Here is a 16,119-nt window from a genome sequence, read left to right as displayed (position 1 = left end):
TACTCAAGCTTTTTTTTTCTGTTGGCCCTGTCCCTCTGTGGTGCCTCTAGCAACACAAAGGAAAAGTTTAGCCAATGATTTCTGATGAGAGACTAATTTTGAAAACGTAGTCAAATCTCAAGTTACAAAATAAACTTGTAATATCTCAAAAGGCCTGCCTATCTCCCTTAACTGCCTCCTGGGGACATATTACTTACTGACTAATCACTGCCAAAAGAGTTGCCCTTAATATTTGAGAACTGGACCAGGCTGTCTGAAATGTTCTACTAATTGAGAAAGACAAAATTGATTTTCAGAGACCAGGGAAACTGCCTTGCTCTTTATGAAGCACTGCGAATGTGTAAAGGGGCCTCATCTAAACCATTCACTTGTTATGTGTCCCTCAGGCTAATAACCTCTTCCAATCAGTGGGTTGTTCAGAAGTTTCCTCTGTTGCAATGAATACGGGTGGGGACAACTTGATTCCCTACAAGAATCTAACATTCTGGTACTTACACAAAGGAAATGGAATAATGCAACTAGGGATGGGCAATAAATGCTGACTAGCCAGCAACACCCACTTTCCACAAATGAATTTTAAACAAGCCACTCATTTCTGTAAATGTGTTCTCCCACTCAATGGTTATCTGCATCTCAACTCCATCTTTAGGGTCATTCTGTCCACTAAAAAAGTTTGAATATCACATGGAGATAATAGGAACTGCAGATGCTGGAGAATCCGAGATAGCAAAGTGCGGAGCTGGATGAACACAGCAGGCCAAGCAGCATCTTAGGAGCAGGAAAGTTGATGTTTCAGGCCTAGACCCTTCATCAGAAATGACCCTTCTGATGAAGGGTCTAGGCCAGGGACATCAGTTTTCCTGCTCCCAAGATGCTGCTTGGCCTGCAGTGTTCATTCAGCTCCACACCTTGTTATCTCGAATATCACATGGACCAAGCAATAAAATGAAGTGTGCATTTGCCTAACAGGTTTTCTTTCAGCAAGCAGCATCAACTCCAACAATGTATGGCTGTCATGTGTTTTCCCATTTTACCAAAACTAATAAGAGATAACAAGGTGTAGAGCTGAATGAACACAGCAGGCCAAGAAGAATCAGAGGAGCAGGAAGGCTGACGTTTCAGGCCTAGACCCTTTCAGATTCTCCAGCATCTGCAGTTCCTATTATCTCTTAGCAAAACTAACGGCGATTAAGAGTGTGGAACATGACTCCACTGTGCTGATGGAGGCAAAGAATTGTCATTCCAGTCCAATCTGACCAGAAATGGCTGCATCCCATTCATAAAACCAAAAATAAGTCTAGTCTCTTCCCCCAGCCACCAATAGATGTTAGTACTGTAATATAACAATGAAATACTTAGCTGCACAGATGGTCTGAAGATCATGAAGCAGAGATCCTTCATTCCACCTGCCATCTGGACTGTACAAACATGAAGGGAAATTGAGGGTGCACTTGGGAGAAATAAAACAAACTGACATGGAACTAGGCCTGTGTATCACGTCTGAATGAGATAGCTTTTTCTGTCCCTCTCTCCATTAGACATGTTACTGATAAAGGCACCTCCAGAGCAGGCATGATTGCCTGCTCAAACTCTCCTGCTAATGTTCTCCCTCACAGTCACCACCAGCTGCTGAAGGCTCCACTATGAAAGCAAAATATTGTTTATCTTAAGCATGGTTTAATGCAAAAGCACATAACATGATAAGCTAGTGTCATAAAGTTTCCATAGTCCTACTGTCTTGTTAAAGAGAAATGACTGCTGGTGTTTAACCTGAGAGTCATCACACCTCAGGTGAGGGGAGAAGTTGAAAAGGGAAGTCCTCATAGTACACTCAGCTGGTGCAGGCATTGAACCCATGCCACTAGCATCACTTTACATTACAAACCAGCCAAAAGAGCTAACCAACCCCCGACCTGGACGATACTAACACATGATGAATACAATAGTTACTGCACACAGTCTACTCTTTACGCTGAACTCCCCTTCTCATCAGTATGGTTTATTGGGAGTTGCCAGGCAGAGCTTATTTGATATGTTACATGAGAGGCCATTTGAACATAACATAGAATTGTTATAGTATATAGAGAGACAATTTGGCCTGTAATGTCTGCATTGGGTCTATATGCATTTTAACTTAGTGCCATTCTCCTGCCTTTTCCCTGTAAACTCTGCACATTGTTTTTCTAATTATATAATCATCTAATGCCCTCTTGAAGGCTTCAATTCAAATTACCTCCACTACACAACTAGGCAGTGCATTCCAGTCTCTCACTACTCAAAGTGTAGAAAAGCTTTTCCTCCCTTTGTATTGAGTACAGAAGTTGGGGATGTCATGTTGCAGCTGTACAGGGCATTGGTGAGGCCGCTTTCGGAGTACTGCATCAGCTATCGGAAAGATGTTGTGAAATGTGAAAGGGTGCAGAAAAGATTTACAGGGATGTTGCCAAGATTGGAGGGGTTAAGCTGTAGGGAGAGGGTGAATAGGCTGGGGCTATTTTCCCTGGTGCACCAGAGGCTGAGGGTGACCTGAAAGAAGTTGATAAAATAATGAGAGGCATAGATAGGGTGAATAGCCGAGGTCTTTTGCCCAGAGTAGGTGAAACTATAGGGCATAAGCATAAGGTGAGAGGGGAAAAATGCAAAAGGGTCCTAAGAAGCAGCATTTTCACACAAATGGTGGTGCATGTACGGAACAAACTGCCAGAGGAAGTGGTGAAGGCTAGTACAATTACAAAATTTAAAATACATCTGGATAAGTACATGAATAGCAAGTGTTTAGAAGATACATGCCAAATGGGACTAGATTGATTTAGGATACCTCATCAGCATGGAAGCGTTGGACCAAAGGGTCTACATCTGTGTAGTATATCTCTGTGACTATATTTTCTTATTTTGCAAAACACTTTAAAACTATTTACTTTGGTTCTCAATGTATGTATGAGCAGGAACAGTTTCTCCCTATCCAATCTGTCTTGACTGTCATGGTTGAAAACATCAATAAAATTTCATTTTTGCCTTCTCCTCTGTAAGGAAAACAGCCCCAATTTCTCCAATCAATAATCGTAACTAAAATTTTTCATTTCTGGAACTATTCTTGTAAACCTTTTCTGCACTCTCTCCAGTGCATGCACATCCTACCATAGTCTAGTGCCAGAACAGTACACACTAGTCCAGCTGAAGACTAATTAATCTATATGAGATCTTATATGAGTTCGTCATTACTATTGTGCTGTTATACTCTATGCTGCTTTATATAAAGCTTAGAATTCTGTATGCTTTGTTAACAGATTGCATTCCTTGTCTTGCCACCTTTAATGATTTATGAACATATAAACCTAGGTCTCTCTGCTCCTACACAACCTTCAGACTTATACCTTTTATTTTATACTTTCTCTCCAAGTTCTTTGTACCAAGCATTATCATCTCACACTGTTCTGCAGTGAACATCATCTGCCACCTACCTGCCCATTCCACCAAAGTGTTTGTATCCATTTGAAGTTCCACACTATCCTCCACACAATTCTTCCACGTTTTATGTCATCTGCAAACTTTGCAAGTGTTCCTTATGCCCCAGGATATAAATCATTTGGAGAAATCAGTTTGCAGCTCATTCCATGGTTGGATTAATTGCCAATTGCTCCTTCGGTTAAGAATTGAGGCAGGTCCCCAACTGGCAATGTAAAATACCTTAAAGTGATCTCAGCATAGAAACACAATCTCAATTCTGTCGATGACACAAATCTGGTAGAATTGTTGGGAGGAAGTAATTCTCATGAAAAAGCCAAGGAACTTAAACATCAGGACAGAAGTTGAAAGATTTTTTTTGGAACTTTGGTGTGTGAAATTTAATAAGAGCAAAACATTACATTTTGGAAGCAAAACGGGAAACAGACTTAACGATGACAAATTAGTTGTAAAAGAGATTAGAGTGTGATGAAAGATTTACAAGTATCATGTCCAGCTATTGCAGAGCAACAGTCAACAAAAGCAAACAGAACATCAATTTATATTTCCGAATCTATAAAGAATGTGCAAATTTTCATCTTTGATGCTTTCAAGACTGAATTTGCACAATCCCCTGAATTCCTTACAGGCACAGAATTTAGCTCATAATTACGAGGCTGTTTTGCTGAAAGCTGCATTGTGGTCATGCAATCCCTTCGAGATTGATTTCAATTCCAGTTAACTGAAACACAAGAGCAGGGAAAGTAATGCCAGAGGAGCAATGAACTTTTGCAGAAAGGTTAAAATTCTTGAAAGCAGACAAATGAAATGGAAGTATCAAAGGTGCCAAGAGAAATGGAGATTAACTTAATCCTGAACACTGTTTCAAGTGAATTTGTGACTGCAGAACAAGGAAACGTAGATTAAAAAGTGGTAATGAATTCAGTACAAATGCAGGAAGTACTTTACTAAAGGTGACTAATTTTTGGTATCATCTTTCTAGTTAGGTAGTAGAGACCAACGGAGTCATTAGGATGCTATAATGATGAGATTGAAGGTTTTTACAAAACGGTGAGCTAGGTGGACTAAATGAATTCTGTGTTCTTTGTAATCTTCCTTTCAATATCATTAACAGCGCTTCTGAGATGCTGTTGTTTGCCCTCAATATTCCCCCATTGATGTCTTCAACTCTACTGACCACATTTCCTGCACTTCTGTTCTCACTCCTTCCGCTCCATGCCAGAAGCACGATCAGGTGTCCCTTGTCCTCACTTTCTATCCTCACCAGCTTTCACATTCAACAGCTCATTTCACCCACTTTCATTGTGATACCACAAACAAACTGTTTGCTCCCTCTGCTTTCAGCATTCCAAAGGGACCGTTCCTTCCAGCAACAGCCACCCCATTCAACATGTTCTCTTCCCCCGGCACCATCCCATTCAAACACAGGTGACGTATTACTTGCCTTTTTACCTCCTTTCCCTTCAACGTCAAATATGCCAAACACTCCTTCGAGGTGAAGCAGCACTTACATTGACTTGAGAGTTATAGAGTCAGAGAGTTGTCCAGCATGGAAACAGATACTTCAGTCCAACTCATCCACACCCACCAGATATCCTAAACTGATGTTGTCCCATTTGCCAGCATTTGGCCCATATCCCTCTAAGCCTTTCCTGTTCATATACTCATCTAGATGCCTTTTAAATGTTGCAATTGCACCAGCCTCCAGTCACCTCCTCTGGCAGCTCGCTCCATAAATGCACCACACTCTGTATGAAAAGGTTGCCCCTCAAGCCATTTAAATCTTTCCCCTCTCACCTTAAATCTATGCCCTCTAGTTTTGGACTCCCCTACTCTAGGGAAAAGGCTTTGTCTGTTCACCCTATCCATGAGCCTCTTGATTTTATAAACTTCTACAAGGTCACCCTGCAGCCTCCGAGCTTCCAAGGAGAAAAGCCCCAGCCCATTCAGCCTCTCTCTATTGCTAAAACCCTCCAAACCAGGCAACATCCTTGTAAATCTTTTCTGAACACTCTCAAGTTTGCCAACATCTTTTCTATACCAGGGAGACCAGACTCTTTGACTTTAGAGCACTGTACAATATTCGCTGCTCACAGCACTAATTGGGGGTAATAAAATGTGAGGCTGGATGAACACAGCAGGCCAAGCAGCATCTCAGGAGCACAAAAGCTGACGTTTCGGGCCTAGACCCTTCATCAGAGCTCTGATGAAGGGTCTAGGCCCGAAACGTCAGCTTTTGTGCTCCTGAGATGCTGCTTGGCCTGCTGTGTTCATCCAGCCTCACATTTTATTATCTTGGAATCTCCAGCATCTGCAGTTCCCATTATCTCTTATACTAATTGGGAGTAGCCATGTTGTGGATCTGGCTGTGAACACGATACTGAGCTTGTGATGGCTTACCATGTTAATTTACTGTTAAACCCTCATGTTGATATCTCCATCCTTAGCCTTATGCCCTGACACTCAACAGAAGTTTGTGAGTCAGCATCTCATCTTTCGACTTAGCAATGTACAACTCCTCTAACTCAACATTGAGTTCAACGATTGTAATGTGTAAATGTTATGGTATCATAGAATTTTCAATACAGGAGGAGGCCATTTGTCTGTACCCATCATGTCTGTACCAGTTTGTGAAAGAGCTACCCAGCTAGCCCCTATGTTTGTAGCCATCTAATATTTTTTAAAAGTTCATTACCAGAATGAGAGCATCGCTGGCCAGGCCAGCATTTATTAACCATCGCTAATTGTTCAGTGCTCAGTTGAGAATCGACTGCATAGCTGTGGGTCTGGAGTCACATTTTAGGCCAAACCAGGTAAAGATGGCAGTTTCCTTCCCTAAAAGACGTTAGTAGCCTCAGATAGGATTTTCCTTGTCATTAGACTTTTAATTCCAGATTTTTATTAAGTTCAAATTCCACAATCTGCCATTGCAGGATTTGAACCCAGGTCCCCAGAACATTACCAGTGTTTCTGGATTAATAGTCCAACAATAACACTACTAGGCCATCACCTCCCGTTCATCACTTTCAAACATATTTCCGGCTCTCTTTTGAAACTTCCTGTGGAATCTGCCTCCACTACTTTCCCAGGCAGTGCTTATAAATGCTTGACAACTCTCTGAGTATAGAAGTTACTCCTCATCTCATTCCTCACTCTCTTGCTGATTGTGATCCCTAGTTAATGACATACCGCCAAGTGAAAACAGTACATTCTTCTTTCCCCTGTCAAAAGTTTTCATAATTTTGAACTCTCAGTATTGTCACCTCTTAATCTGCTTAACTCCAAGGAGAAGAAGTCCAATTTCACTATTCCTTTGTTGTATCTATATTACTTCATTTTTGGTGTCATTCTTGCAAATTTCCTTTGCACTCTCGCCTTGCTGTTAACACCCTTCCTTAAGCAAAGTGGCCCAGTACTGAACAAAATACCCCAAATGTGGGCTGACGAATGATTTATAGAGATGTAGCATCACTTCCTTGCTTTTAAACTCTATGCATCTATTTATAAACCCAAAGATCTTATAAGCCTTCTTAATAACCGTTTCAACATGCCTAGCCACTTTCAGAGAATTTTCCATGTGAACCCTTAAGTCCCAATTTTGTTTCCTTTTCTTCTCTTATTTCATGTTTGTTTTTTGCTTTCAGTCATTAGCACTCTCACTCTCAGCTCAAGCTTTTTTTTTTGTTCTTTTCCTGTTTCTTTTCCCACCCAAGCCAATTCCCTTTGGCTCTGGAGATAAACTCTTCCATCATCCAACCGCTCCTGTTTATCACCCTAACAGAAAGCCCTTCTCTTTGTCCTTTAACCACCCATTCCTTACTCCAATTTGTTTTTAAACGTTTCCCAATTGTGAATGAAAAATCACTGGCTTGAAACACAACACAATGGAGGATTTGAGATAGTGGGAACTGCAGATGCCAGAGAATCCGAGATAAAAAAAAGGGTGGAGCTGGATGAACACAGCAGGCCAAGCAGTATCTTAGGAGCACAAAAGCTGATGTTTCAGGCCTAGATCCTTCATCAGAAAGGAGGAGAGGGAGAGGTTTCTGAAATAAATAGGGACAGAGGGGAAGGCGGATGGAAGATGGATAGAGGAGAAGATAGGTGGAGAGGAGACAGACAAGTTAAAGGGGCGGGGGATGGAGCCAGTAGACGTGAGTGTAAGTGGGGATGTAGGGAGGGGATGGGACAGTCCGGGGAGGACAGACAGGTCAAGGGGGCGGGATGAGGTTAGTAGGTAGGAAATCGAGGTTCGGCTTGAGGTGGGAGGAGAGGATAGGTGACAGGAAGAATAGGTTAGGGAGACGGGGACAAGCTGGGCTGGTTTTGGAATGCAGTGGGAGGAGGGGAGATTTTGAAACTTGTGAAATCCACATTGGTACCATTGGGCTGCAGGGTTCCCAAGTGGAATATAAGATGCTGTTCCTGCAACCTTCAGATGGCATTATTATGGCACTGCAAGAGGCCCAGAATGGACATGTCGTCTGAGGAATTGAAAGAGGAGTTGTAATGGTTTGCGACTGGGAGATGCAGTTGTTTATTGCAAACCGAGCGGAGGTATTCCGCATAGCGGTCCCCAGGCCTCCGCTTGGCTCCCCCAATGTAGAGGAAGCCACACCAGGTACAGTGGATACAGTATACCACATTGGCAGATGTGCAGGTGAACATCTGCTTGATTTGAAGGTCTTCTTGGGACCTGGGATGGGGGTGAGGGAGGAGGTGTGGAGGCAAGTGTAGCAGTTCCTGCAGTTGCAGGGGAAGGTGCCGGGTGTGGTGGGGTTGGAGGGGAGTGTGGAGCGGACAAGGGAGTCACGGAGAGAGTGGTCCCTCCGGAAGGCAGACAATGGTGGGGATGGAAAAATGTCTTTCATGGTGAAGTCGGATTGTAGATGGTGGAAGTGTCGGAGGATGATGCGTTGTATCCAGAGGTTGGTGGGGTGGTATGTGAGGACAAGGGGGATTCTCTTTTGGCGGTTATTGCGGGGACAGGGTGTGAGGGATGAGTTGTGGGAAATGCGGGAGACACAGTTGACGGCGTTCTCGACCACTGCGGGGGGGATGTTGCAGTCCTTGAAAAATGAGGACATCTGTGATATATGGGAGTGGAATGCCTCATCCTGGAAGCAGATGCAGTGGAGGCGAAGGAATTGGGAATAGGATATGGAATTTTTGCAGGAAGGTGGGTGGGAGCAGGTGTATTCTAGGTAGCTGTGGGAGTCAATCCACCTCCCCCTCTCTCCCTATTTATTTCAGAACCCGCTCCCCCTCCTCCTTTACTGATGAAGGCTCTAGGCCCAAAACGTCAGCTTTTGTGCTCCTAAGATGCTACTTGGCCTGCTGTGTCCATCCAGCTCCACACTTTGTTACAATAGAGTATTTCTCACTCTATCGACATTGACTAGCCAGTTGAGTTTACCAGTATGTTCTGGTTTTATATCAGCTTTTCCACCTCTGCAGGTATTACACAGAATGGAGGTGGGCTTGTTTGGATAAAGATGAATCAGTTCCAGTACACATTATTACCTGAGCTCCTGCCTCAGTCACAGAAGTTTAGAATCATAGAGTCACACAGCACGGAAATAGGCCCTTTTGTCCAAAGCCAACCAGACATCCAAATCTGACTGAGACCTATTTACCAGAATTTGGCCCATGCCCCTCTTTCCTATTCAGATACCCACCAGGATGCCTTTTGCGACTATACCTGCCCCTACCACTTACTCTGGTAGCTCGTTCCATACACGCACCACCGCCTGTATGAAAATGTTACACCCTCAGATCCTTTTTAAATCTTTCCTGTCTCAAATTAAAACTATCTTCTCTAGTTTTGGACTCCTACACCCTAGGGAAAAAAAACCTTAGCTATTCAGCCTATCCAGCCCCCTCATGATTTTATAAACCTCAGTAAGTTCAATCCTATCAAGCTTTAAGAGGTATCAATGGCTTCTTGTTTTACATTAATCCACAATATTGTACCTGTGGAAGTTTGAAAGGACATTGTGATAGGATATTTAATCAATATACTGCTGCACATAACATTTGATTGCTTTCCCTCTTCTCTAATATTTAAAGAGATTGGCTCATTTGAAGAATAATTTCAAAAGTACGGGTGAAAGGTTTGGGTGCACTTTAAGCAAATTTATTTGAGCTGCTTTGTTGAATTATTATGAAGGTAAAGAAAATGGCTTATTCCGTTGATCTTGTTGGAGGTTGGCCTTGGCTGGCCTTGGCCAGGTGAGAGGTCTTGACAACTTATTTCTACCTTTCAGCTACTTCAGCCATCATACCCTAAAGATACATGAGGTCATGGAAACAGAGGAGTCAGCTATTCAGCCCCATGAGCCTGCTCTGCCATTCAAAATGGATCATGGCTTATCGAACAATTCAATGCCATTTACCAACACTATCCCCAACCCTTTATACTGTTAATAATTGGGCTCGTCTTCCTTTTCTTCATTCTTGGAGTGTAGTAGCATTTATTGCCCATCCCTAGTTGTCCTTGGGTAGATTATGGTGATCCTCCTTCTTGTTCCACTCCCCTGCACTTTCTTCATTACCCTGCCAGTGTCTCACCTTCAGCTATTTTACCCCATTCCCTTCTGAAAGCCACAATAAAATTTGCACCCACCAGCAATCCAACCAGTGCATTCCAGGTCATAACTATTCAAGGCATAAAAGAGCTGCACCTAACCTCTAGCCATTTTGTTTATTTCTTTAAATCTGCATCCTCTCATGATCCTTCTGCCATTGGAAACAATTTCTTCCTGTTTGCTCTATTTGATTGTTCTAATTCTCCCCCGTACCTTCTCTGATCTGAGACGAACAATTCTAGTTTGCCCAGTCTCCCATACAACTGAAGACCAACATTTCTGGAGCCATGCACGTATGCTGTTCTGTTGCATTGGCCTTGACATCCTCACTAAAGACTGAGGTTTGGCCACTGTTACGGAATAAGCTGTGAGTTATAATGGCTGAGCTTAACTTTTTCTTCTAAGATTTGGCTCTTCAAATTTTGATGGAATAAGTAGGGAGAAACTATTCCCAGAAGGGTCATTAAACAAAAAGACACAAATTTACATTCATCAGCAAAGAACCAAGACATGCTAATGAAATTGCTCCTTATTTTCAAATTTGGAGAGCACTGACTGAAGGCTTTTAGAAATGGATTCAATTCAAAACAGATATGAACAACTATTTGAAGAGAATAAATATTACGAAGCTGTTGGGATATAAAGGGGCCTGGTAGATTGTTGTGGAGTTTGAGGTTGATTCTGGATATAGATAATAGATTGTTTGAACGTCAAACATGCCAAGTGTTCATTGAAGGGAGGGGGACATGCTGTATATAGTGGACAGTAGACACCTGTTTAATTTGATTTTATAATTCATAATACATTTTATGTTTCCAAACTGGTGATTTTATGTTCGATTCCTGTATTATCAAACGTTGTTTCCAAATTACAAGAAGAAATTAAAATATGAGTAAAGAATAGCTGAGACAAGTGAGTGTGTTCTTGCAAAGAACAGGCCATAACCTATTTGACATATTTTAAACAAATAGACCAAGGAACATCGACAGACCTACTAAAAAGGAAATAGCTCATTAATACTTAAATGCAATTAAAGATGCAGAAAATGGCATCTGAATTGATAGCCTACCACCTAAAGTGCTACCACGGAGCCAAAACTGCTGCTTTCAGTGTCTGGTTGTAAGACGTATAGGACACAGATTCAAACCATTAAAAGTTAGTTAGGATGACAATAAGGAGATATGTTTCGGGCAAAGGGCAATCAATGGTTGAAATGGATTTCCCAGGAGAACAGTGGAGGTGAAAACCTGGGATACATTTAACAAACAAGCACCAACCGAAATAGGGAATTCTAGGAAAAACTAATGTGGGATCAATGATCTTCCTTGTCTGCCCCAACTTTGTGAACTTGTGACCATCACAGAATCACTCAGATGAACGCCTACTTTCTCAAAACTTATCATGATGCCCCCCTTTTAAGGTTATTCTCTGTGATTATTTCAGTGAAATTGAGATATGGAAAATCACCAGGGGTGAATGATATCCATGCTACACTGACACATTGCAGTTATAATAAGACACATATTGCAGTCAGGATTATCAGAAGGCATCTTTACTCCCAGGAAAAATGTTTTAGTGATCATTTAAGCATAAGGCTTCAGCAATTTGCTTGCATCTCAAAGACCTGGAATAAAGAAAAAGAATGGCAGAGTGCAAAGGTGAAAATTCCAGTGAGAAATTAACAGCAGTTCCTGTACTAATACAAGGTGGTTGCATCAGGCACTACATCTAGACACTTGAGTGTCACATCTGAAAATTTTCTTGAAAAGACAACCCAGATCTGTTAAGTATCCAAACCCAAATCATTTGCTCCTACACACATTTTCAGTTCTTCAGATATCATTTATTGCCATATTATGCTTTAATTTCAATGACAAATAAGTAATCAACACAAAGTTCACATTAGGATATTTATTTATTCTGCAGTGTGCTATGTATTTGCATCTGCCACTCAGTGTTCCTACTTCAGATGGATGACCTCACTGCCCCTAATTGATTTCCTTGCTGAAGCTGCAAATATATTCAGACACTCATGGGTTTCATGGACAGCTCCTTGATGTTTTAATGCTCTTAAAATCTCCTTGGTGGTCCATAGTGAATCATCCATAACATTGCAGGAGGGTTATGTAGTTTGAGGATGGCATGGAAATTGGTGAGGTGGTAAATAATGAGGAGGATAGCTTCATATTACAGGCGGGTATACATGGGCTCGTCAGATGGGCAGACCAGTAGCAAGAGATGCGGACGTGGTAGTCATGTTGAGGTTGTGCAGGATGTCAGTGAGGCCTCTTCTGGAGTACTGTGTCCAGTTCTGGTCACTCTATTATAGGAAGGATATTACTAAGATGAAGATGTTTCAGAAGAGATTTGCCATGACATTGCCAGGCATGGAAGGTTTCAGTTATAAGAAGAGGCTGGATAGGCTAGGACTGCTTATACTTGAGCATAGAAGGTTGAGGGGTGACCTTTTAGAGGTTTATAAAATCATGTGGGGTAAAATCAAGGTGAATATCAGGTGCCTCTCCCCTACAATGGGCGTTTCAAGACTAGAGGGTATATTTTTCAGGTGAAAAGAGAACGATTTAAGAAAGAACTGAGGGGTAATTTTTTTTTACCGAGTGTGGTTTGTGTGCGGAATGAACTTCCAGAGGAAGTGGTGGGTGTGGATACAGTTACAGTGTTTAAAAGGCAGTTGGATATCTACAGAAATAGGAAATGTTTGGAGGGATATGGGCCAAGTGCAGGAAGGTGGGACTATTTTCGTTTGGGATTGTGCTTGACATGGACTGGTTGGATCAACAGGTCTGTTTCCGTACTATATGACTCTTTGAGTCCAAGTTAAATTCTAGCTGGAGAATTTTGAGCTCTTACATTTGGGAAGCCAAACAAGTGAAGGGAATTCATGATGAACAGTAGACCCTGGGAAGCACCAAGGATCAAGGGGACCTTGGTGCGCAGTCTACTGACCCCTTAAGATAGCAGAATGGGCAGATAAGGTGGATAAGATGGCACACTCACTTTTAGTAGCTGAGACATAGAGTTTCAAAGCATGGGCATTATGCTAGAACTGTACAAGAAAATTCGTTAGGCACTATCTAGAGTAGTGTGGACAATTCTGGAATCTACATTATCGGAGGGTACAGAGGAGATTTACCAAGATGTTGCCTGGGCTGGAGACCTTGATCGATGCAGAGAGATCAGGTAGGCTGGACTTCTTTTCCTTTGAGGAGGGGAAACTGAGGGGGAGCATGATTGAGATGTATAAAATTATGAGGGGTATGGGTAAAGGAGAAATAACTTTCCTCTTGGTGGGAGATTCAATGCTGAGGTGGTATGGGTTACGATAAGGAGGGTTTAGAAGGGATGTGAGGATTTTTTTCACTCAACGTGTGGTAGGAATCTGGAAGTCATTGCTTGTAGGTGTGGCAGAGGCAGAAGCCTTCATCACATTGAAGAATTATTTAGATGTTGCACTTGTAATGCCAAGGCATACAAGTGCTGGAAAACAGGATTAGAGCAGTTAGGTGATTGCTTTTGACTAGCGCATACCCGATGGTCCAAAGAGCGTTTTTCTGCGCTGTAGATCTCTCTGACTCTATGACTGAACTGAGGCTCTGCTGGCTCAAGGTTAACCATGGGCTTCTATGCCTTTGCAGCTAGCACCATGTGGGAATATTGCTTGAAATTCAGGCCCGTGAGTGTGTGCCTCTTCAGTCTTTCAGTTCTTTAAAAAGAGTTAACCGCCCTCGACAAAACTTGTCTTTGCTTCCAGTCAGTAATTTTCTAATCTGTGTTGCAAGTGAAACCCACCAGCTCCATCTCCATAAAATTTCAAATGCTTTACTGACGTTTAATCACCATTCACGGCTATTCATCTCTTACCTACAGCGGTAGTGAAGTTGCTATAGAATTTATCGTACATAAAAAGGCCTTTTGGCCCACCATGTCCATGTCAGTCAAGAATAACCACTTAGTTATTTTAATCCTATTTTTGAGGTCCTGGTTCAAGTCCCACCTGCCATGAATATGTGGCATAACATGCCTGAACAAAGTGATTAAAATAACCAGAATTAGGTATTGGCCTACATATTTGCCTACAATTGGCCTATATTTGACGCGACTCCCACAGCATTGTGGTTGACTCATATGCCCTCTGAGCAGTCAGGGATGGGCAATAAGTGTTGGCTTAGCCAGTGACACTTTCACCCCGTGAACGAAGAAATTAATAATTTACAAAGCTGGATGGTGCCATGAGTCAGCAGGTTAACATTGTCGCCCCATATTTGGCCCTTGTGGTGCAGTGGTAGAATCCCTACCTCTGAGGAAAGAGTCCCAGGTTCATGTTGCACCTGTTTCAGAGCTGCGTCACAACAAATCTAAGCAGGGTTAGGAAAATATCTATAGCTGTTCAGCAGGCTTGAGACAATCTCTGCTTGTGGACTGTCCACAATTTAGAAGTTTAAGTGGCACAAATTTGTTCAAAATAAGAACATCATGGGTGTGCCACTGCTATTAAATCCCCCAAAGTATATTTATGATTCTCCCCTAAGATTCCTAAGACCAATCAACCAACAGGTAGTTCAGGGTTCATGTGCATCGTCAAAAATTGCTTTATTTAAAACTCAATAAGTATCATTGAACCTTTCAATATCGACTGGTCAGGCTGCAGTTGTTAACTTAACTTCATTGTTCACATGGGCAACATGATCATTATCTTTGAAAATTTAAGAAGAATGATCTACTAAATCCTGACTGGTAAGTTCCTTGAACCTTCTGTTCTGGTCTTTATTTTCTAGACACCTCAGTCATGTAACATCACCTGTCGATGACATTTAAAATTCTATCAGTCTGCGTGAATAATGAGAGCATTATCAGATGCATCAAACGTTTAAAAATTTCACTGTGGGAGCCACAACAGAATAGAACTGGAGGAGCACATTTCAGTATGAAGCCAGTCATTCCATTGTAGAGTCTATCAAATTGTGGAGAAATTAATGTTTGGCTAACAATATTTGGCCTCAACCACAGAGATGAAAAACTTCCACTATTTTCAAGAGGAGTTGTCGTGGATGCTTTGAATGAGGAAGGATTCAGGAGAAAGGATCTTTGCGCTGCACATCATGGTTCACATTCTCTATCTGCTTCTGACAATATCGTGCTAGCAGATTTTGACTTGCTCAAGGCAGTCCTGCATTTGTGGTGTTGAAGAATGCTCACTGTTCACCTAAGTTTGAATATGGCTTAGAGAGATATTCAGATCATATTACTTTCATTCCAATATTGTCACCACACTTTGCCTATCACCAATACAGTGATTTCAGTCGGTTTTCTCATCTTTGTTTTGTGGACTGGCGGAAGAAATCTCCTTGCTGGTACATTAAACTGATCTGATGGCAACAATACAGAGAATGTTTGGATTTAAAATTAATATCACACCAGGTTTTGAACATGAATTTATTTCACAACTCCTGACTGTACAATTGATCGCATGCCTTCTGATTTCAAGAATCTACTTCCTGCTTCTTTTTCTCAGTTCTGCTGATAAATTCTTCCTCTGGGTTTACTGAAGTTTTAGGGTCACTTTACATCAATTAGTGAGACCATGAAAAGGCATTCCCAGCTTCCAATCAAAATTTTTAAAAGTTGCCTTTACATAGTGCCTTTCATAACATTGAGACCTTACAGTCAAATGAGTACTTTTGAAATGTAGATGCTGTTGCTACTTACGAAACACAGTAGCTAATGAGCACACAGCAACCTTCCACACACAACAATGTGATAATGAGCAAATAATCTGTTTTAGCGATATTGATTGGGGGATAAATATTGCTCAGGAAAAAATAAAGCCGCCAAAGATCGACAGGACCACTCTCTCAGAGAATGGTCCTGGTGTGAGTTTAGCCTGAGGGTCACCACACTTCAGGTGAGGGATAAGGTTGAGAAGGTAGGAGTTCCACGGTAACCTCAGCCAGTGCAGGAATTCAATACATTGTGTAGGCATCACTGACCAGCTGCCCAACCAACCAGCCTCGAGCCAGACTAGCCAGTCTCTTCAGTCACTAAAAGA

Source organism: Stegostoma tigrinum, chromosome 37, assembly GCF_030684315.1.
Source record: "Stegostoma tigrinum isolate sSteTig4 chromosome 37, sSteTig4.hap1, whole genome shotgun sequence".
Taxonomy (NCBI): Eukaryota; Metazoa; Chordata; class Chondrichthyes; order Orectolobiformes; family Stegostomatidae; genus Stegostoma; species Stegostoma tigrinum.
Note: the sequence above shows the minus strand (reverse complement) of the source record.